Genomic DNA, 21,072 nt, shown 5'->3' with positions numbered 1-21,072 from the left:
CACTGAGCCGGCGGGACCGCGCGCAGGGGACTCCAGCACCCCGCTGGGAAGGTAATGGGGAGGAGGACCCGGGCGGGGCTGCGCCGGGAGTGCGCGGTGGGTGGGGCCTCTAGGAGCTCCGCCCCGGCCCGCCCCCGGGGCAGCCGCCTTCGCCCTGGAGCGGTGGTTTTAGGGGCCGCCACCGAACCCGTCCCTGCGCCCGCGCTGGAGACGAGACGACCCGACTTTCTGACCCAGCGGGAAGTGCTGGCGCAGGTGGTCTCGAATGCGTGTTCCTCTTCGCCTCTGATGTCTGGGAGGGGAATTCAGCAGCCAGGACTCCCGTCTGGAGCTCTGACCCCAACTTCCTCCATCCAGGCGCTAGAGAGGCGCCTGCAGCCGAGTCTCGGGTCCCGAGGGCCGCTCACCCTCTCTCCCTTTCCCTCTCTGCACCCCAGCCCGCGCTCTGTGCCCGCGCATGTCCCTGTCCCGACCCGGGCTGGCCATCTCCCTGCGCTGGGTCGGATAATCACAAGCCTCCCTCCCCCCTGAGACCGCTTCTGTTTTAAGATTGCGCATGGCGAGGCGTCCAGTAAGTGTTACGGAATGAATGCGTGAGCGTGTGATGCCCCCCGTGCCTCCCTGAGCCAGGCAGAGGGCCCCCTCCTCTCAACGCCCCCTCTCCCCATGACCAAGACCAGGTGGCCGCACCAGCCTCAGTCCCGCTGGGGGCCCTTGCTGCTTCTCTGCCCATAGACCCTGGGCCGCAAGGTGGCCACCTCTCAGGTGTGCCTCCCAGGGATCCTCAGGCATTCCTGTCCCCATGTTGGGTGAGACCTGAGGTGGAGGAGGAATCTGGAACACTGCTGAGGAGAGGCTCTTCCTACAGATCTGGGCCGGGCTGGGGGTGGGGTGGGGGAGGGTTGGGGGCTTGCTCTGAGCCCCCAGGAAGCCCTGCCCCCAGCTTCTCTATGTTCCTGGCCTGGTCAACCTGCTTCCTGCCCTCTGGACTGGAGTAGGTGGGCACTGCTGGAAACTGTGACTGGGACAGTGCCTTGTCTCTCAGGCTGTGGAAAGCAGCTTCTTTGACTTCTTCTTTGACTATCTTGGAAAATGGCCCCAATTTTCTGGAAGAGGGAAGGAGGATCTGGTTCTCGGAACATTCCCGCTTCTTCTTCTCGCAGGGGTCCCTTGCTCAGTTGCACACGAAGGCTGGAGCATCTGTGGCCCACACTGGCAGAGGCCCGGGGTTGAGTGGTCCCCCGACAGGCATCCCAGCCCTGGCTCAGCTCCTGGCAGCGGCTCTGGGTGGGCCTGGCTACTCTCTCATGCCTGTCCTCTGCCTCCTTCACCCCTGCCCCCACTCACAGGCAGGTCAGGAAGGCCTGTGAGGGCCCCAGTGGGGGCTCCCTGAGGAGCTCTCTTAGGCTGTAAATGGCATCCCACATCCCGGGGCTGCTCCGTCCCAGGACCCAGCTCCCTTTGCCACCTCTCTTTCTTCTCCCACTGTGCTTTTTCTCTGGGTGGCCTCTCTGGCCAAGTCTTGCTGAGCAGGGAAGGACCAATAGGTCAAGGGCAGGAGGAAGCTGGGGCCTTGCTACCTCTGGGCAGTGACACTCTGGGCTCTGGGACCACGTGTGACTAAGGGGGATGAGTGCCGGTGGATTCATTCCGGGTCAGAAAATGCAGGCGCTCTGGCACTTTTCCGGAGGTGGTGGGACCCTCTTTCTGTCTTTTCCTCCAGCAGTGCCGTCGTGTTCTTCAGGCTTCCCACCAGGGTGTCCCCATTCTAGAGGGCCGTCTGGCAGTCTCACGGAACCCTGGGTCGGCAGGTGTCTCGGGGACTGTGGTACTCTTCATCTGAACCCTTTGTGCAAACACTGCCCCTGGCAGGCCGTGCCCCCCGAGTCGTGGTACCTGGACTGCCCCTGGCAGGCCGTACCCCCCGGGTCATGGTACCCGGGCTCCGTCACGATTCCCCAGCAAGCCTCGGGCCCTCGCTTCTGCATCCGGCTGCTCTCGGGCTGAGCTGGCCTTGTCACACAGCTGCATGACCCTCAGGGGCTGCGTTCACGTTTTCTGACCTTGAATCTCGCACTGAGCGCCATGCCACACGCACGGGACACTCAGCATGGGTGTCCCTTCTTCTGGCTGCTGCTTGCCAGCTCTGTCACCAGCCTGGGCTCTGGGCGGTGACCGGGCTCCCGTTAGTCCGCATGTCTGCTTTAAGGCATCCTCAGTCGGCCCAGCTCGCTACCTCTGCTTGAGGAGCTGAGTCCCTGAGTGTCTCTCACACTCTCCTCTCACCTCCTCTCCTGCCCCCTCCTGCCTTTCCTATCACAAAGGGTCGCCCCAGCTCCTCACATGTACTCAGAACTGCTGCAGGTTCCAGAAGAATCCTGGGGCTCGAGGAACCCACCCAGCAGGCAGTCTGCCCCCCCCACCCCCCGCTGGCCACTTTCTGGCCTCCCTGGGCCCTTCTCTCCACATGCACCGCTCTCAGGAAGCCCTGCTCTTCCCTGTCCAAGGGGAAGGCCTCACTCACCCCCGCCTCGGTGACCCCGGGACAGCTCTGTTCCCCCTGCCTCAGCAGCTCTCCCCTCCTCCGGTAGGGTCAGCAGATTTTCTCCTTTGCCTTTTGGGCCCCCGGCTCTGGGCCACATGATCCCAAGCTCCGTCACAGCTCCCCAACTCTCGGTTCGCCTGCAACCTGTGACCTTGTTCTCTAAGGCCTTAAGGTTTTCTCATTTGCCCCAGAGTTACCTAAAGGGCTGAAGGGCAGTGGGCGGGCCCCCCACCCCCAAGGACCAGGGCACTATCTGGTCACCCAAGCTTCCTCAAGGGAGAGTCATGAAAAATTTCTGATTTTCGCATGGTCACAGAACAAAAGGAACCCCTAATTGCCTCACACCGTAGCCCACTAATCTAGCGGATGATTATATTGTATCTTAGGAAAAATATTTGACCTCCAGGGGTGAAGTTCGAGCATGCATTGGCGGGGGGGCATCCTGGGGGTCTGCTGTCACGGGGTGTGCCAAATCGCGTGCCTGCCCTTTCCCCTACCCACCCCAGTTCCCTCAAGGCTGAGACTCATTGAAAGTTGCAACTGGTTTTTCTCTTGGAATCTGTGGAGAAGGGGCAGAGTTTTGCCTTCCGAGCATGGAGGCTCGAGCCAGAGTCATCGCTCTCATTAAATAAGTACAATTCATTGAGCACCTGCTCTGTGCTGTGCACCCTGCTAGGTGGTCTGAGGGGACCCAAGTGAACGGGGCAGACACACAGACTGCCCTCACCCTCTTTGACGTCAGTTCAAATCCCAGTTCTGGCAATTACTGTGCAAGCTCAGGCAGATGACTGAATCTTTCTGAGCTTCCGTTCTGTTAGCCATCCAGGGAGGCTGGGCATTCCTGCCTCGCTGCTCCTGCCTGCAGGATAGTATGTGCTCAATAAATGGCCGCTGTTCTTCTTCTGGGCTACAGGGTGTCCTCTTTCTTCTCACATGGAAATTACCCAGGAAGCTCCTGGACTTTGGCTCTGGACTCAGCCGGCTGTCCTGAGTTTTTGAGTCATGAAGGATTCTGGGGGAGTTGGCCAGTGGGCCCCAGGTCCTTGCCAGGCTGTGCAGAGTGACCCAGGGCTGGAGCTGTCACTATGTCCTGTTCTAATTTCTGTTTCTCTGTGTGCTTTGTAATCGGGCCACTCTTTCAGTCAGCTAGAGTTGTTAATGACCTTGAGAAAGGACCCCAGCCCTGAATATAGAACGCTACTCTTTTGAAGTCACCCACTTTTCTTTGTGGGTCTCAACGTGTGTGTGTTTTCCCTCATGGGCATGCCTTCCCTTCCGCTTTGATGCTGCCTCTGTAACAACAGGGTTTGGAATTATTAATTCTCAGTGCACAGTGAGGTACAGTTTTATTGCACAGAAAAGGGGAAAATGTAATTGCTGTCTCGAGTAATCATTTTTGGAAGGCTGCGAGCATAACCTTTCATTAACATTTCATCTGCAGCCAAGGTGGGTAACTGGGATAGGATAAAAATGTTGTTGTCCCCTATGCATGGAGAGATTTCGAGCTAGGGGACACTGGGCCAGTGTGTGCTTTACAGTTGTTTGCAATTATTTCTAAAATTAAAGATGATTAACCCATTAGCCCATAAGAAAGTGGAGGAGAGGCTTATGGAGACACAGCTCTTTACTGAGTGGCTTAAAGGTGCAAATCCCAGGCAGAACCCACCTCAGCCTTTCCACTGGGGGAGCCGTGTCACCCGCCTCTGCAATGGATTTGGGGCATGGGGTCTGGCTCCCTGGTCAAAGCCAAGCTCCCGGGCCATGGGGACAGACATTCACAGCTCACTGGGTTGAAGGACACATGGGAAATGCTGTGGGCTTTGATGTTCTCTGGAGTGAAGGCACTTGCAGTGTTCAGAGTGTCTCTAGGGAGAGGGCCAAAGGCTGATTCCTGGACTGGGAACCCGGACTGCTTTTGGGGCAGGGAGGCAGGCCTCTGGGGAGGTGGGGGGCAGGATCTTTGGTGACTAACAGCAATCCTTCCCAGGCCTGGGGAGTCTGGCTAGTTGGAGACCCAGGGCTGGCTCCTGGGAGTAGGGGTGACTACAGTCCCCACTTCTCATGGCCTCACATGATTTCACAGACATGAGCCCATCTGGCCGCAGGAACAGCCCCCTGAGATCTGTGGGAAGGTGGTGACATCAGCAGTTACCACACTGGCCGGTTGACTTTCATCTCATGGGAGCCTCTGAAGCTGGGGCTTTTGGCTCAAATTATTGATTCCCGAGGTCCCCTGGCCTTAGGTGAGCTGGGACTGGTCAGTGGCCTGGCTGGGTGCAGGCGACTGTGGATCCTGGCAGGGGTGTGGGCTGCTCAGCGTTTGGTGACCTTGCTCTTGCCTGCCAGGCCTCCCTTCCTGTTTGTATCTGCAGGGGTCCTGACTCCTAACCCAGGGCACGCCCACATGAAGGGGTGATTGCCAAACTGTATAACCATCCCTGGGAGTTTTAAGAATATCCCTGCTCAACCCTGGAGTTGCTGTGTTTCTGATTCTTGGGCTTACTGTGTTTTCTGGGAAAAATAAATAAAAAACATTGGCTAGTAGATTTATTGCCACATAGCATTAGTGACAAAGGGGGTTGGTTGTCTTAGTTATTAAGAATCTGGAGATTTCTAGATGTGCTCACATTTGTGCCCAAGGGGTGCGTCTTGGCGAGGTTCTGTCTTTGGGAGAAAGGCCACAGTGTAGGTAAGCCCTGAGACTGGGCTGGGGGCCATGGGGGAGGCTGGAGAGGCATGGGGACTTGAGGAGCAGCCGTGAGATTCGGTGTTTCTTTTTCTCACGACCTGGAGCAGGGAGGAAGAAGATGGCAGGACAGAGGCTGATGGTGGACCTCTCTGTGCCTGGTGCTCTCTGGTGGTCTCGTGGGACCTGCTGGCTGGGGGTCCCATTCTGCACATGGGGAAATGGAAGTCCTCGGAGACAAAAACAACACCCAGGGGCCAGGTGAGTGCACGGAGCAGGGTTTGAACCCAGGTCCTGTCCTCGCCAGCACAGGGGAGAGCTGACCCAGTAGAACAAGGTGACAGCTACCGGTGTCTCCTTCTGCCATCTTCCTCCCTTCGTTCTGTGGTTCTGTGGCTCTGCTCCTACCAGATCCACACCCGCTAAGAAAACCACTTCTGAAGGGCTTCAACACGGACTGCGCTTCGTTTATTTTCCCCTTTACTGATGGCATTTCCAGAACAGTATAAAGTATTGCTTACACAAAGCTTGAGTTTTCTTCCCTGATCCCATGCCTGAGCAGTGACCGCAGCTGATGACATGGTGTGCGGAGCACCAGACGTTGTTTCTAGGCGAGTAGGAACCTTTAAAGATACCGGTAGATACCAGCATACAGAGAACTTTTTATTTCTACAGAACGAGCACATATGAGCAGACTTCTTAGAGCAATGTTTATAAAAGCCAAAGCCTGGAAACACCTGCACTGAAGTCCCCTAGTAGGGCTCAGTCGGATCTATGACACAGCCTTCAGTAGCATTATCTGGTGTTTGTTAGAAAAAGAGCCGTCCACGTACAGCCACGACAGCTGCTTACATGACATTAAATAAAGAAAAGCGAAGGACACGTTGCGCACCGTGTGGACACACTTGATTTCCGTGGCAGTTTCACACAGACGCACGCCGGGCACTGGCAGCCCCTGGAGACGCAGCCCCGACTTCCCTGTGCAGCTTCAACAGCAGCATTGGTGGCTGATGTCTTGGGCCTAAGCTCCCTGTGACCTTGAGACGCCTCCAGAGAGCCACGGCTGCCCCGGAGGAAGTTGCCTGCTGCCCTGTTCAGGGGAAGTCCTGTAGTAAGTGCTCCGGCATGGTGGGGGGAGGGGCTGCAGGCAGGGGAGACTGGGATGACCCCAACTTTGAACTGAAGACTTCCTGGGGGGCAGCACCTCAGAACTGTTCAAATAATTGCACGGAGTCCCTTCATTTCTACAGGGGGAGAAACCCAGGCCCAGAGAGGGAAAGTGATGTGTCCGAGGTCACAGAGCAAGGTCATGGTGGGGCTCAGCAGGTTCCCCAGGACCCTCTGGGCAGAACTCCGGAGCCTGTGCTGGGTGGGAGTGGACCAGGGCTGCACCCGCCTTCCCGCGTGCCTGTTTTCTTCTCCTTAGGGTCATCTCCACTGTCCTTTTTCTCTCTCTTCCTCCTCCTTCTGCTTGCAACCCCCTCAGTTTGGTCTACATACCCCCCATCAGAGCAGAGGAACTCGGGGCGACTTGGTGAGCCCCCGGGTGAGGATCTGGTTTGATGCGTTCCCCTTGGACCCCTTGAACGTCCCCGTGTGTGCTGTGTGCACGTGTGCGGTGATGGTGCGTGAGCGTGCACGTGTATGTGAGCACACGCGTGCTGTGTGGTGGAGGAGACAAGGGTGACCCCCAGCCACAGGAGTGTTTGAAATGCCCCAGATGCAGGGACAGCCCTAGGCTGCCGTGTCCCTGTTCTGCCGGCTGCCAGCGGGAGACGTGTGTCCCCAGAGCCCGTCCCTCCCAGCAGAGCCTGGGACTCTGGGTTAAGAGAGGCAAGCTCTCAGAAATAGTAAACCACCGTTTTCTCGCTGGCTGTTTGCCCTTATTAATTCAGGTAGCAATTACCCATTCCGAATATTTGGCGACTAATTAGTTTTTCCTGTGGTGAAGGCAGAATGAGGAATGTTTCGCTCTGACCCGATCCACTTTCTCGGTTTCCCGAGGCGGTGGAGGGGGAGGGGCAGGGCACGGAAGCAGGGAAGAGGCAGAGGGGGAGAGAAGGCTGCCTGCCGCCTGGGGTGCCCCTTTAGCTGTTAGATCTCTGCTGCGAGTCTGTATCATGATGAAAATAACGCGCCCGATTCTGGTTTTGTTCTTGCTTTCATGTCGCCTGGCCTGTTTCCCCTGTGGGTGCTGCGCCTGGCATTTTGCCTGATGGTGCAGGGCTGGTGTCAGAGTGAAAGTTCCAGGCCACTTGCTGAGCCGGGGCCCCCCCAACCTTGGAAGCTGTGCCCTCTGAGCCCACCAGGTGACCAGGGACCCTGAGTGCAGGGGCAGCGTGCTTGGTGAGAGGACAGGCATAGGCTGGGGGGGTTGGGAGGCCAAGGCGTGCACAGTTTAGGGGGACGGGTTGGAAGAGACAGCCAGGGGTCCTCTCTGCCTGAGCTCAGCTGTGAGTTGACCTGGAGATGGTTTCTTAGCCTTGAAGCTCCTTAGTCAACATCTGGCCTCCATTCACCTTTTTAAAAAAGCTCTCGAACCTTTTGTTCCTGGGGCATTAGCTGTCATGGCCGCTCCTGTTCAGAGAGGCACCTCTCAGAAGGGGTTCCAGGAGGCAGGACAAGGTTTGCAACTCAGGTCTGAGCTGCCTCCGGAATTGGAACGCCCGATGGGCATGAGTCTATCCTGAGGAAGTGGTAAATAGGTAAGTCGAACAAATATTTCTCTACCTTTTCTGGGGCCTGGTGAGTGTGTGTATGGGGGGGGGTCAGGCTGTGGGGAGCTGGACCCAGATCGGGGCCCTGCAGCCCAGCTTACCAGAATGGGGCAGTAGGGGCTTCCTCGGAGCTCCCTGTGTGCCTGCTGCCCGCAGGGACACACAGGGCTCCGTGAGATCCTGGCCCTCTGTCCAGCACTGTTGTGGTCTGTGTCCCTGCAGGGCTCTCTCTGCCTGTCTCTGGTTTCAAATGAAAATTTCTGACCAGGGTTGGAAGGCCTCCGGGCCACCTTCTTCCTGTGTATGGGGGGGAGGGGGCTGGTCTTGGCTTGGCCTGCCACCGGACTTCCTCGTCCTCTGTGGCCACCTGGGGCGGGCAGCAGCCATTATAGACGGGTGCCCTCTGGCCGACCACATCCCCCAGCCACCCAGCTGCAGAGGCCTCCTTCAGCCTCGCCAGGCCCCTGACCGCTATGCACGTGCCTGTCTGTCTGTCTGTCCGACACAGCTGGGCCAGCCTTGCTGATGCAGGAATTTGTCTCTGGTCACTCACGCAGTCCCATAACTTACTGTAGTTCAAGGCCACAGACCTTGTCTTCTGGTGTCTTCCGGGATTTCCCCGGAGGGCCGCGGCTTGTGCTCTGTGCTAGAGGGTGGCCGCTGCCTGGGGACACATTCGGGCCGGTTTCTCAAGGTTCCTGTTCCCATTGGCCCAGGGAGGGTGCCAGGGCCTCGGAGTCGGGCCCAGCTCAGAGTCCTGGTTCTTCTAGTTAGGCGTGACCTGGGGCCGCTTCCGTCCTCTGTTTGAGCTCCGCTTCCCGCATGACGCCCGTCGTTGCTGTAGGCTGCCTGCGTAGTTGGCACCTGAAGGAGCCAGACCCTTGGAGTTCCCTGGGCGTGGCCTCCCCAGCACAGCTCACGTGCAGCCTGGACAAGTGGGCTTGGGGTCTCCCTTTAATGCTGCAGGAACCTGTGGGGAACAGAGCATTGCTGCTTCTTCCCTGGAACCAAGAACACCCCCGTCCTCCCCAGTTGGGATTTGGGTCAGGTCCCCCCCCACCAAGATGGGTTCCCAGTTACCTGAGGGGCTGCGTTTAAATTAGCTCCCGCTCTGAATGTCCAGGCTGGGGTGTGAGGTGGCATCGGGACCCAGTCCGGTCACCCCGATGGCTACGCCCTGGTTTCCTCTGGGGTGTGAAGCTTCAGATGCAATCCCTTCAGCTGTCTTGGGAAATTCAAAAACACCAGGTGCAGGCCTGTCGGTCAGAGTTTCTACTGACATTACCTGGGGCTTTTCTGCCCAGCCTCCCCCACCCGCCTCCTGCAGCCGAGACTTCACTGTTCCCAGGTCACAGGCACCTGAGGAACGTGCTGGTCAGCGAGGCCGGGCAGCTCCCCATGGGCGGATGCTCCTGCCACAGAGACTGTTCACCCCCAAATGCAGGGCCACACGGCGGTTTTGGAGGCAAGGGTCCTTGGGTCCTTGGTCCAGATCCCTCTCGTTACGTCGGTGGCCTTGGGAAAGCCTCTGAGTGTGGAGACCATCATGCTTCCTTGGAGGTGGGATGACGAGGTGAGCCGAGGTACATAGCACGCCGGACACAGGGCTTGAGAAGTGACAGCTGATAGTGAGAACACCAGCCCCCCATGGGTGGCTTCGTCCTTCCCAGCTCCGTGGGGTGCTTGCAAGTGTCACCTCCTGTAGACGGCACAGCAGTCTTATAGCATAGAAAGTGTGATTCCCCATTTTCCTGATGGGGAAACTGAGGCACGGAGGCATGTAATAAGGTGCCCAAGGTCACCGAACTGGTAAGAGGCAGAAGGCCACATCTGTACCCAGGCAGCCGGACACCGGGGCCTGCGCTGTCCCCAGTCCTCGTCCTGTCCAGGATGTCCCCACCCTCGGAGGCTGCTGGCCAGCATCCCTCCCCAGGCTGTGCATGCCATGGCCCAGGGCCCTCAGCAGCTCCCATCTCTTGAGGTCCCCAGTGGAGTGTAGGCTGCTGGCTGCTGGCATGACCAGCCCAGGCCCCCGTGCTGTGGTTGGTTAAAGCCCCTCTCTAGAGTTTTGCCTTTTCTAGAACGTCAGAGAGTTGGAATCATGTGGTATATGGTCATTCCAGATTGGATTAATTTACCTAGAAATACCCATTTAGGTTTCCTCCATGTCTTTTCCTGGCTCGTAGCTCGTTTCTTTTCAGCGCTGAGTAATATTCCGTTGCCTGGGTGTTTCGCCATTTATCCGCTCGCCCGCTGAGTGACATGTTGGGAGCATCCACGTTTTGGCAATTAGGAATAAAGCTGCTGTACACATCCGTGGGCAGGTTTTCATGGGGATGTAAGTTTTCAGCTCCTTCGGGGAAATACCGAGAAGCACGACTGCTGGCTCGTACGGTAACAGTACGTTTAGTTTTGTAAGAAATCACCAAACCATCTTCCAAAGGGGCTGCCCCATTCTGTGTTGCCGCCAGTGATGTGGGACAGTCCCCGCGGCCCCCGTCCTCGCCAGCACTTGGCGTTGGCAGAGTTCCACGTTTTGGCCACGCTGACTGGGGCGTAGCGGTATCTCCTTGTGGTTTTGATGGGTGTTAGCTTTCCTTTTTAGCCTCACCCAGATCCCCCGGACACTTCTTTCTATGCTTTGTTTATTCAACAGAAGTTTCTGGAGGAACTCGTCCTTTTAAGTGCGTGGGTTCATGAGCACGACTCAGCGCGTGCTCGTTGCCTGTTAGAAGCCGCGCCGTGCCTCGTGCGCACGTGTGTTCCGCATGTGCCATGTAATTCCAGGACGTGGGAGTGAAACGCTCTGAAGAAGGACTCCGGCGGAGCTACTGGGAAAGGCTGGGGGCACTCATCACTGTGACACTTGGCTACTCCTTGAGGGTCTCGGCAGGGACCCCTCCTGCCTGTTCTTGGCTTGTTCTCAGCCTAGCAAATTGCCAAGCCAGGGTGGACCCTCAGGGCATGTTTGTTGAGTGAATAAGAGGAAATCAAAGAAGGGTTCCTGGAGGAGGTGGCCGTCAAGCCGAGGGAGAGAAGGAGGGGAATGGCGGGCACCAGGCTTGGGGACATGGAAATGCATGCAGCTTGCAAACTGGAATCAAGCAAGAGATCGGGTTGGGTTTTGTTTTGTCACAAGCTGTGTGTTTGGGGCAAGTGAGTTCCTGGAGGAAAGTAGTGAAGACCGATCTGTTTGTTCAATAAACATTTACTTGCCATCTCACCCTGTATGAGGCTCAGTGAAGGCTAACACGAGGCTGTGGGCAGTGCTGGTGGGCTGGTGGGGGAGCCGGCGAGGCCCCCATGGTGTTCTGGGCCCTGGGGGGTACTCAGGCAGGGAGGCAAGCATTAGGAGGAGGGCACTGAGACAGGGTCAGAACACAGGGCGTCCTGGGACTGTGGCTTCACAGGGGAGCGAGCATCAGAGAGGGAAGGGCAGGCCGAGCTGGGGGTGCGGGAGCCTCGGCGTGGCACCCGGTCAGGCCGCGTGGAGACTGGAGGGTGTAGGACATTTTTGGGGCAGCAGTGCCCAAAATAGGAGTCACCTGGTGAAAGTGCAGACCCTTGGCTTCATCCCTGGTGGAGAACACAGAGCTGTTGGCTCAGCGGGGCCCGGGACATGTTCATTCTGTAGGTGTGATTTTGTCACCCCAGGAGATCCTGCGGCGGCCGGCCCTCCCACATGGCAGACATGCCTCTCTCAGGGCCAGGAGCCTTGGAAGCTGGAAACCCTGCTCAAGTCCTTGTTGCTTCTGCGGGAGCCCAGGAGGCTCACGACCAACCGCCTGGTCCTGCGGGCCCTGGGGGACATGGTGGGGGGGTACGTGGGCAGGGGCGTCCCATCGGGGCTGAGTTCCCTCCTTGGTCAGGTGACAATTCGACAACTCGTCACTCATTTCATCTTTCCTACGTTGGCGTGTTCCTCCCTGTCCCAGGAGCAATTCTGGATGGCTTCGCCACTTTCAAACATGTGAATATGGCAGACGTTGTAAGTGGGAGAAACAGAGAGAGGAAGACAAAGGAGGGAATGGGACGGAACGAAAAAGAATGATGCTCAGTTATCCGGACTGTCCCGTCCCTTCAACCTGTTCTAATTCCTCTCCGGGTTATGGCTACTCTGCAGGCTCGGGAAGGATTGGGGTTTAAGCTGCTGTGCTCCTTCTGCTGGGAAAACCCTCACATCTCTACAGATGCTGAAGGTACCAAATCTGCGCTTGATTTGCTCAATGAAACGTTGTGCTTCTTAGCGGGCGCGGCGTTGAGCGAGCATCGTCTGGGTGCCGGGCCCGCATGGCTGAGGGCTGCCAGTGACTTCTGGTGCCCATGAATGCGGGTCCTGGGGCTGCTGGCTCAGCAAGACCTGAACACGCAGCTGCTGGCCTTGGGGTCTGATCGCGGAGGGGGGCCCAGGCCCCCGGGAAACCAGGCCTCGGGTCACTGGAGGTGGCCACCGCACCCTTGGAGGCCTTCCAGGAGCCAAAGGGGCATGAGCCCCCATCTCACTCCTATGTCCTGGAATTAATGGCACACACGGAACACACACACGCACGTGTTGGGCAGAAGGGGAAGCCACTGGAATTACATCTGCTTCCTGGTCCTTCAGGGAGAGGGAATCCCTTGGTGGAGGGTTCAAAGCCAGGGCCTGCTTCTGGCGTGGGGTCCGTGGTGCGGGTCTGTCCCCACAGTAGGAATCTGCTCGTGGGTGGGTGACCCTCCCGGCTGAGAGGAAAGCAAACTGAGTGAGGTCGACTCCAGCAGCAGACCCCGTTCCTCTCCCTGGAGGGCGGGCCCACGCTGCCTTGCTCTCTGCCGAAACAGGATTTCTGAGATTTGGGGTCATTTTTGGGTTTTGGACTCGAGCTGTTGATTCTTCTCTCCAGTGATCTTCCCTTTCTCTCCGGCTTGAACTTCCCCAGGAACATGGGTCAGATGTAGCGTCTGCTGTGTGTATGTGTGTGTGTGTGTGTGTGTGTGTGTATGAGGGCACGACTTTCTTTAAATAGTAATTATTCAGCAAAACCAAAGAGAAGTCTTCTGTAAGGATATTTGTCACTTACAGAATTAATTAATTAATTAATTACAGAATTAATTAATTCACTTACAGAATTAATTAATTCATTAATGAGGTTGTAAAGTGTTGTATTCCTAGGTCCTTACATTGCTCCCTCCACGCCTGGCTAGAGAGCTGGGCCTGGTCACCTAGTTGACGCCATCTTGTCCCCAAGGGCGGCTTCTCTCCCAGACATAGCCGTCAGCCCCTTCCCTCTACCCTCTCTCCTGGCATGGCTTTCCCAGGCCCGTTCATGTTGGTTCTGCTGCAGGGTCCAGAGGCCCCTGGCTCGTGGCGGATCTTGGCCAGTGAGGTCCTCTGGTTGGAGGGCGGAGTGTGCGTTTGAGGGAATAGCCGAGGGTTCACTCTCTTGGTGGTGCGTGAGTGTGGGAGCTGTGAGGCTCCCGAAGGCCAGTGGGGAAGATGAGGCAGGGCTGGGGTGCGAGTGCCCACGGGAGGGCCCCGGGTTGCTGCGTGTGGCCTCAGGAAGGGTGCAGGGGCCACGTGGCCATGGTGTACCCTCTGGCCAGCCCAGGGCTTTGGGCGAACAGAGGCTGCTGGAGAACAGGGTGCTCCGGGGTGAGCACCAGAGCTGGTTTCTGGGCCGGGACTCTGCCGGCTGTGCCGGTGGGAGAGGTGGGGGCCGGGTTGGGCTCACGCGAGTGGCAGAAGCCATGGTCACGACTGAGTCGGTGGGAGCAACAGGGAAGGGCGGTGTGAGCTAGCTTCCCCACGGGGTCAGGCTGGCCTCAGAGCCTCAGATGGAAGGTGGGGGCAGATCCGTGGGTGACCAGTGGGTGACCTGGAGGGAGTGGTCTAGGCCAGGCCACAGCTCTCCCTCCTTCCTTCCCTCCTTTCCTTCCTTTCTTCACGTACTCATCACCTACTTCACTTGGGCCTCCTGTCGGGCCCTGGGCAGTGAATGTGGCATGGCCCTGCCCTCAGGATGGCTCTGGTCCCTGACTTCTTGGGGCAGGAGGGTCTGTAAATAAACACGGGGTCGGGCCAGGCCCCAGAGTTTCCAGAAGCCCTTGTGCCTCAGGAGACAAGGATTCGGGGTGTTTCTGTAGCACCTTCCAACAAAGAATGAGGTCTTGCAGTGGCAGAGGTGAAAATCAAAGGGGAAGGCATGGGTGCTTCCTGGCACCCCCTCATCTGGGTCCTGCCTCGGCTCCAGGGAGGCGGCACTGTTACCACCAGCTCTGTGTGGCGCAGGACCCAGGCTTGGGAGAGGAAGGGACTCGCTCCCCACCCACCCAGTGCACTCCAGCCTCACCCAGCCCCAACCTGCTGCCAGTGTAGAAGGGATAGTGAGACAGAGAATATTCTAGAGGATCTGGGAGAGAGAGAGCTCTGGAATAGGGAGGACTAGGGGCATTAATGGGATTTCATTCAACGTGGTCTAAAGGATGAGGGTCAAGTAGATATATAGATCAACCACACAAAATTATCATTTCATAGGCCCAAGAGGACCACATAGGGTTCGAGTGGTCTGACTAAGGTTTGGAGGGTATATAAAGAGGACTCATTGTATTTTAGAATATGGTGGTCACCTCATTCTGACCGAGGCTGTCCCTCCAAGGAAACCTGATCTGCAGTATTTCTCAAAGTGTAATCTGAGAATCCAGTGGGGTGGGGCGGGGGCAGGAGTTTAACGGTCACTCTTTGAAGGCACAGCCCCACGTTCCCCTGGGTTTGGAGATGTCCTGTGACTTGTTCGTTCATCGGCCGTGAGTATATCCAGCCTCTGTTCTGTGTGTTATAGTTAAGTATCTTTTGGGATAAACCATGTTTATCATCTGCTACAAAATCAGGTCCTTTTTCGTCCCTGTATTAGCCAGGGATTTTTGGAGAAACAGAACCAATAAGGGGTGTGTGTGTGTGTATAATGTACATTATATATGAAGGAGTGGGGAAGCAAATGAGAGATTCTAAGGAATTGGCTCACATGATTAAAGAGACTTGCAAGGCCAAAATCTGCAAGGTGGGCCATCAGACTAGAGACCCAGGAAAGAGCTGATGTTGCATTTTGAGTCCAAAGGCCATCTTTGGCCAATGTCCCTCTTGTTTGAGGGAAGTCAGTCCTCATTCTATTCAGCCCTTCAACTGATTGGAGGGGGCCCACCTACAATATGGAGGGCAATCTGCTCACTCAAAATCCAACAATTTAAATGTTAATTGCATCTGTAGACGTCTTCATAGGAACTTCCAGAATAACGTTTGACCAAAGATCTGGACCCAGCCAAACTGAAACACAAATAACTACTGCAGATCCTACAATACATCTTTCCAATATCTAGAAGTTTCTTTGGTTTTAGAAGGCTGATGTAGTTAATATATGCAAGAGAGGTTCCAGATCCCATGGAGTGACAGAAATGCATAAAATTTCAAGAGCAAGGCTGAATTCTTTCTATCAATTAGTTATTGGGCATGGAATAGCCATTATGTGCCCACTTGGATAGTGCAATCCTTACATAATTTATAAAACAGATCACACCTCGGAGTCTTCTTTGCTGCAAGTCAATTTTTTTTTTAACCAAATCTTCCCTCCCTCCCTTCCTCCCTCCCTCCTTCCCTTCCCCTCCCTCTCTCCCTCCTTTCCTCCTTCCCTTCCTCTCTCCCTCCCTCCCCTCCCTCCCTCGCTCCCTCCCCTCCCTCCCTTCCTTCCTTTTTCCTTCCCTCCCTCCCTCCCTCCCTTTTACTTCCCTTCCCTTTCCTCTCTCCCTCCTCTTTCCTTCCTTCCTTCCTCCCTTCCTCTTTCCTTCCATATTTATTGGGTATCTAGCATATTCCAGGTACTAGGCCAGGCAATGGGGGATCAGGAAAGAAGACATCCTACTATCATACTAACTTGGAGCCTGAGAAGGGCCCCTGGTATAGAGTCAGTCTCCTAAAGGTTAGAATTCAGCCTCAGAAGCTGGGTTCCCTTCCTGTTCTCCGCGGGTTCCTTAGCTACATGGGGTCTTATATCAGCCTGCGATAGTTCTGGGTTCTCCTGGGGACAACACCCCATCTTTTTACAGTGCATCTTTTCTTCCAAACAGAGGGGCCTTGTCCCCATTTCCTTTAGGTGGGATTGAGGACTGGCAGCTGGGAGGAAAGGTAGACTGTCAGCCTACCCAGTGACACCTGCATTTTAACAGGATCTTCAGGAGACTTTGGTGTATGAAAGTCTCACAGGTGCTTCCCTTGTCCTTGTTTCTCTCAAAGACACTAGAAAGTTCCATGTAAGGTCTAGAAGAATGGAGGGCCTAGCCAATGGACTAGCCTGCTTGGGCAGATTTTCAGCTCGTCTAAGAGGCTGGACTTTCTTTCAAAACCTGGTGGAAGAGGGTCCTGGGTGGCCTCTTCTTGGGTCCAGAGAGGGGCAGCCCGAGGCTCTCATCGAGGACACAGGCCTGCATCTCTGCACCTATACTGTCCTCTCGAGTGAGCTTGGGCCAGATCTTTGCTTCTCCAAGATGATTTTCTCTTGTATCAAATGGAGATGATAAAAAAAAAAATCCTCTTTTCTGAGTCATTGGGAGAATTCGCAGATCCGCGGGGTGTGGATGGTGTTTTGGGAGCCAGGTGTGGCTCGAGAAGCTGTGCGGGGTGGGGGAGGGACACTGAGCCTGGTTCTCATCGCTAGGTAGGGGGACGCCTGCTGCGTAGGCTGGCCTGAGGATTAAGAGACTGCGTGTACAATGCCAAGGTGACAGCGGTTTTGTTCACAACTGGCTTGTGTTCCTGCCCTGCGTGCAATGGTGGTAGGCTCTGGCTTCAGGGTGACACCGGCCCCTGGATCATCCAAGGACGGGTGGGGGCAGGTCGAGGAAGAGGCCACTTGGGGCTGTGGCCGTGCCTTCTGGATTGTTCACAGAGGCAGCACTCATCCCAGTGCACTCAGGCCTGGATTCCTGAGCGAATCCGTAAGAAGCATGCAAGTTAACATGACATGTTGCTAAGTAGATTTCTTTTAAAAGGTGTTCTCTCTCTGAGGTAATGACAGATGTGAGTGTTGCCATGGTGACAGGCCCTCTGTTTGGAAGCACACAGCACAATGGTTCAGACGGCTCAATGCCGATTTATGGTTGTGGGAGGTAAGCAAGGCCCCCTCCCTTGGGAAATTTTCGTGAGGGGTCTTCTCCTTCCAGGGGCTGGTTTCCAAAGCTGACTTCATTTTGTGCCTCAGGGGACCCGGTGAGATGGGGAAACCATGGCGTGCGTTTAGAGGACAGCATCTATGCACAGCACACGGTTGGAAGTTCGAGAATTTTTTAAGAATTGAAGGTGATTGGGAAAAAAAATCCCACAATGAGCAGAATCTGTAGTGGGCCTTGACGTCATTTCAACATGACAAGGGCTCCCGGGTGGCCTGCTGTGCCCTGAGGGTCCCTTGAAGGGGGAGGATGGGTGCTGAGATGTGAATGTGAGTGAGCCAGGGGCCCAGGCCCTCAGGGGTCAGGACGGAGGGCTGGACACAGGGCAGACTGGGCTCCAGGCTTCTAGCACCTTGGAGACAGCTGGGTGTATGGGGCTAGTCGTAGGGCGAGGGGTTCACCATGTCTCATTTGAATGTGTCCAGAGTCATGGCACCTTGACTACCCCACGCTCTCTTACGCCACATGGAAGCTCGACTACCCCACGCTCTCCCAAGCCTGGAGCTTGTTGGGAGGTTCTAGAAGGGGAGCATAGCTACTCTTGTACCCTTGAACCCAGAAGGGTCCTCCTCTCTCGGGGAAGGTCATCCTCTCCCTCCGAGCAGCTTCGGGAGGGACGCCTATGGAGTGGTAAGGGGAGAGGGAGACACCCGCCTAGTCAGCCAGATCAGCCCGGTCAATGCTGGAGATCAGTGGGGTGACAGGTGTCACTGTGGGAGCTCCCTCATGTCCTGCTCTAGAGACGTGTATTCCCGGGTCTCCTGGTCCCCTTGGACCTGGCCTGCCAGTGCGTCACCTTGAGCAGATGCAAATCCCCATCTTGGCATTTCATGGCTTCTGCATCTATTTTTTGATTGTCTGTATTTTGTCTCTTTTGAATGAGAAAAAAAAAATGCCCCTGCTTATGAGAACAGGAGGAACCAAGTTTCAGGAAGTGGTGCTCATTACTTAATGGGGACTGGCATCTCACTGTTGTCCCGAGAGCTGTCCGTCATGGTTTTTAACCAGGACCCAGCTGTGAGCGGTCACTGACATTGCCTCTCGAACTTTCTTCTCCGGCGTCAGCTCGGCGCCCCTCCTCTGCAGTCATTCTCCAGCGGTTTCTCTTCTCCTTACTCAGCACAGCCCTGAAGGCAGCCACTCCCTCCAGAATCCAGAGCAGGTCCCCCTCTCTTTCTTGTTGTCCCTGACCACAGATGCAGAGATCATGGATGGAGGATGGAGACCCTCTTGGAAGCCAGCCCTGCCCCAGGGATGTGATTTCCTGCCCAGTATTCAGGACTCCTTTTGTGGGAGTCAAGAAATGCATGACTGTGGCCTGGGGCTGCCTTGTGCCTTTCCTGAGACCGTTTCTAGTAGGGACGGGGAGGGAAAGAAGATTGCCATCTGTGGGTACCTATCCAGACACGGACCTTAGCCTCATAGCCACACACCACGAATAGGCTTTGTGAGACTTTGACCTCAGATCTGGGCTGCCTCGTCACACTGTGTTGCAGACTTGCCAGCTGGCTTATGTGATGGCCAGTCAACTGCATATAATCCCACCGACATGGACCCAGCGGCACCCCCCACACCCCTGCAGCTACGGCATGTCACCGAGCACCCAGGTCAGCTTGGACAGAGTTAATTTGGATGACAGCTGTGTGAAAGGTCACCCAGCAGTCCGTGTGTAGGTGGTGGGCAAATTCTCACAGTCCCCCATGAGGGGAGTGCTGGACTGGCTGTGCACCAAATTCTAAATCCCTCTCTCTGAGGAAGACTCACATTAGCCACGCTCCCAGCACTGATGTCTACGCTGGATGTCAGCTTCTTAGTTTGCAGTGAGAACCCCATCTGTCAAAGGGTCCAGAGAGCTGCGTCTTCTGCTTCCCCCGGTCTATGTGGGGAAATCTACCTGGCCGACTCCTTAATCCCATGGTTGCCTGGTGACTGTGGGATCAGAGCCCCAGAGCAGGGTAGCAGATTTGAATGCTTAGTGACATTAGGCTTCTGTACATTTTTCTCCCCGATCTCTGTTGCGGGGGTGGGGTGCCGGCCATGGGGACCAGAGACATTCCTGAGACAGAACTACTTCTCTTCTGGCCCCCTGTTTTTCTGGGTTTCTGTGGCTAAAAGATTCTCTACTCTAAAGCACAGTCTCCTTTAGTTATGGGACTCATTTCAGAGACTGTCTTGACTTTCTCCCTATTTTGTTTGTGTTTGTGGCTGGTCTGATCTCCAGGCTAATAGTGTCTGGTATAAAATTTCCCAAGCCTCTCAGCACGAGGTGGAAAAGAGCATCGGCCTGATGCTCCCCCGGCTTGCACCTCTCTCTCTCTCTGTCAAATAAATAAATAAAATCTTAAAAAAGAAAAAAAAAGCATATATCGATAATACACATATCATGCATGGATTTACTCTATAAGGGAAGGAACAATGAGGTATGACCTGGGATAAAAAGGACATAATTCTCCTCTAATTCTGTTGCTCAAGCCGCCGTAAGTAATTCCTACCCACCACTCAGGGCGCCTCCCAGGCCTTTCTCTTACCAGACGAAGGTGCGCATCTCCCTCAGGATTTCAAAGCGCGTGTCGTAACCCGCCGTGTGTCTGCCCGCAGCTGACTTGGCCAATCTCTTACCGATAAGCACGTGGGGTAATTTCAGTTGGTCGCTCTTGCAGACACTGTGGTCGTGAATGTCCTTTTGTGAACATTTTCTGGCCCGTTCGGACATCTGGGATGTTTCTGTGGGGCAGGCAAGTGGAAGTGGTGCGCCGGCTGAGAGAGCGAACGATCTAGCCCGTTGGCAGACTCCGTAAGTCATTCTTCAGAAAGAAGACCCCAGTTTCCACTCTGGTGACGGCACAATGGCATTTCTTCCTCTATGTGCTCCTCTGTGTCTATTTTTGTCAACGTGATGGGTGAAAAATAACATCATTATTGTTTTTTTTGGATACTGTTTTAATATGAGTATATGTGATTGTTAATGACTTTTTTTTTTTTTTTTTGACTTGGACTAACCTCAAAGTGAATGCATTCTCCCCAAATGGAAAGAGCCAGAAAATCCCACTGAACCCATGTTCAAACCATGTATAGGTTCTAGTCGCTTCCCACCACCTATCCTGTCGCCACCTGGCCGGTGCTGCCATGTTCTGTGGTCTTGGGGACTGAAGCTGCGTCCTCACCGTTCTTCCTGCCCCTGGCTGTGGCTATTTCAGTGATGGCCCCCAGACCATCCTCTTACAACTCCTGGGCTTGAGACTCTCTAGCGCTCCTGCCCTCCCATCTCACTCATCTGTGAGTGGAGGTGAAGCCCTTACAATGTCCTGCGAGGCCCCACACCGCCTGGGTGCCGTGTCAACCCCCCATTCTCTCCCCATTGCTAATTCAGTTCCAGGTCCATTGACCTCTCTGCTCTCCCTCTGGTCAGATAAACGTCCACCACGGGCTTTGGCACAGGCCATCCCTCCCTCTGGAAGGTTCTTTTCCCTGATACTCACACAGACAACTTCCTCACCTCCTTCACATCTTTGTTTAAATGTCATTTTCTCAGTAAAGCCTTCCCACATTTAAAACTGCAAACTCTTAATCTTTGTGGCTGTGTTTATAGATTTTTATGGCACTTTCAAACATATCATATAATTACTTACTATTCTGTTGATTGTTCGTTATCTGTCTCTCCCAACTATAGTGTCAGATTCTTGAGGCGAAGGCTCTGTTTTTTCCTCCTCTCAATTTATTTAAACAAGCAAATGAAATACCAAAACCAGGTCACCCAATTCTCCTACTCCCTACCCCCCACCTCTAGCAACCACTCCTTTGTTCTCTATGAGCTTGGCTATCTATATGTGCAGGGTTTTTTAAATTAATTTTTTTCCAAGATTCCATCTGTAAGAGAGACCGTTTCTCTTTCTCTGTCTGACTTATTTCACTTAGAATAACGCCCTTGAGGT

General features: G+C 55.1%; 1 long non-coding RNA gene across 1 annotated transcript; it reads left to right on the top strand.

The window, feature by feature from the left end:
- Positions 1–146: 146 nt before the first annotated feature.
- On the top strand, positions 147–7,101 carry LOC125109037 (uncharacterized). Its single transcript, XR_007130083.1, has 2 exons — positions 147–5,492; positions 5,907–7,101. It is a non-coding gene; the product is annotated as an uncharacterized LOC125109037 (long non-coding RNA).
- Positions 7,102–21,072: the final 13,971 nt, after the last annotated feature.

Source organism: Lutra lutra, chromosome 9 (genome assembly GCF_902655055.1).
Source record: "Lutra lutra chromosome 9, mLutLut1.2, whole genome shotgun sequence".
Lineage (NCBI taxonomy): Eukaryota > Metazoa > Chordata > Mammalia > Carnivora > Mustelidae > Lutra > Lutra lutra.
Note: the sequence above shows the minus strand (reverse complement) of the source record. Positions and strands in the feature narration are given on the sequence as shown.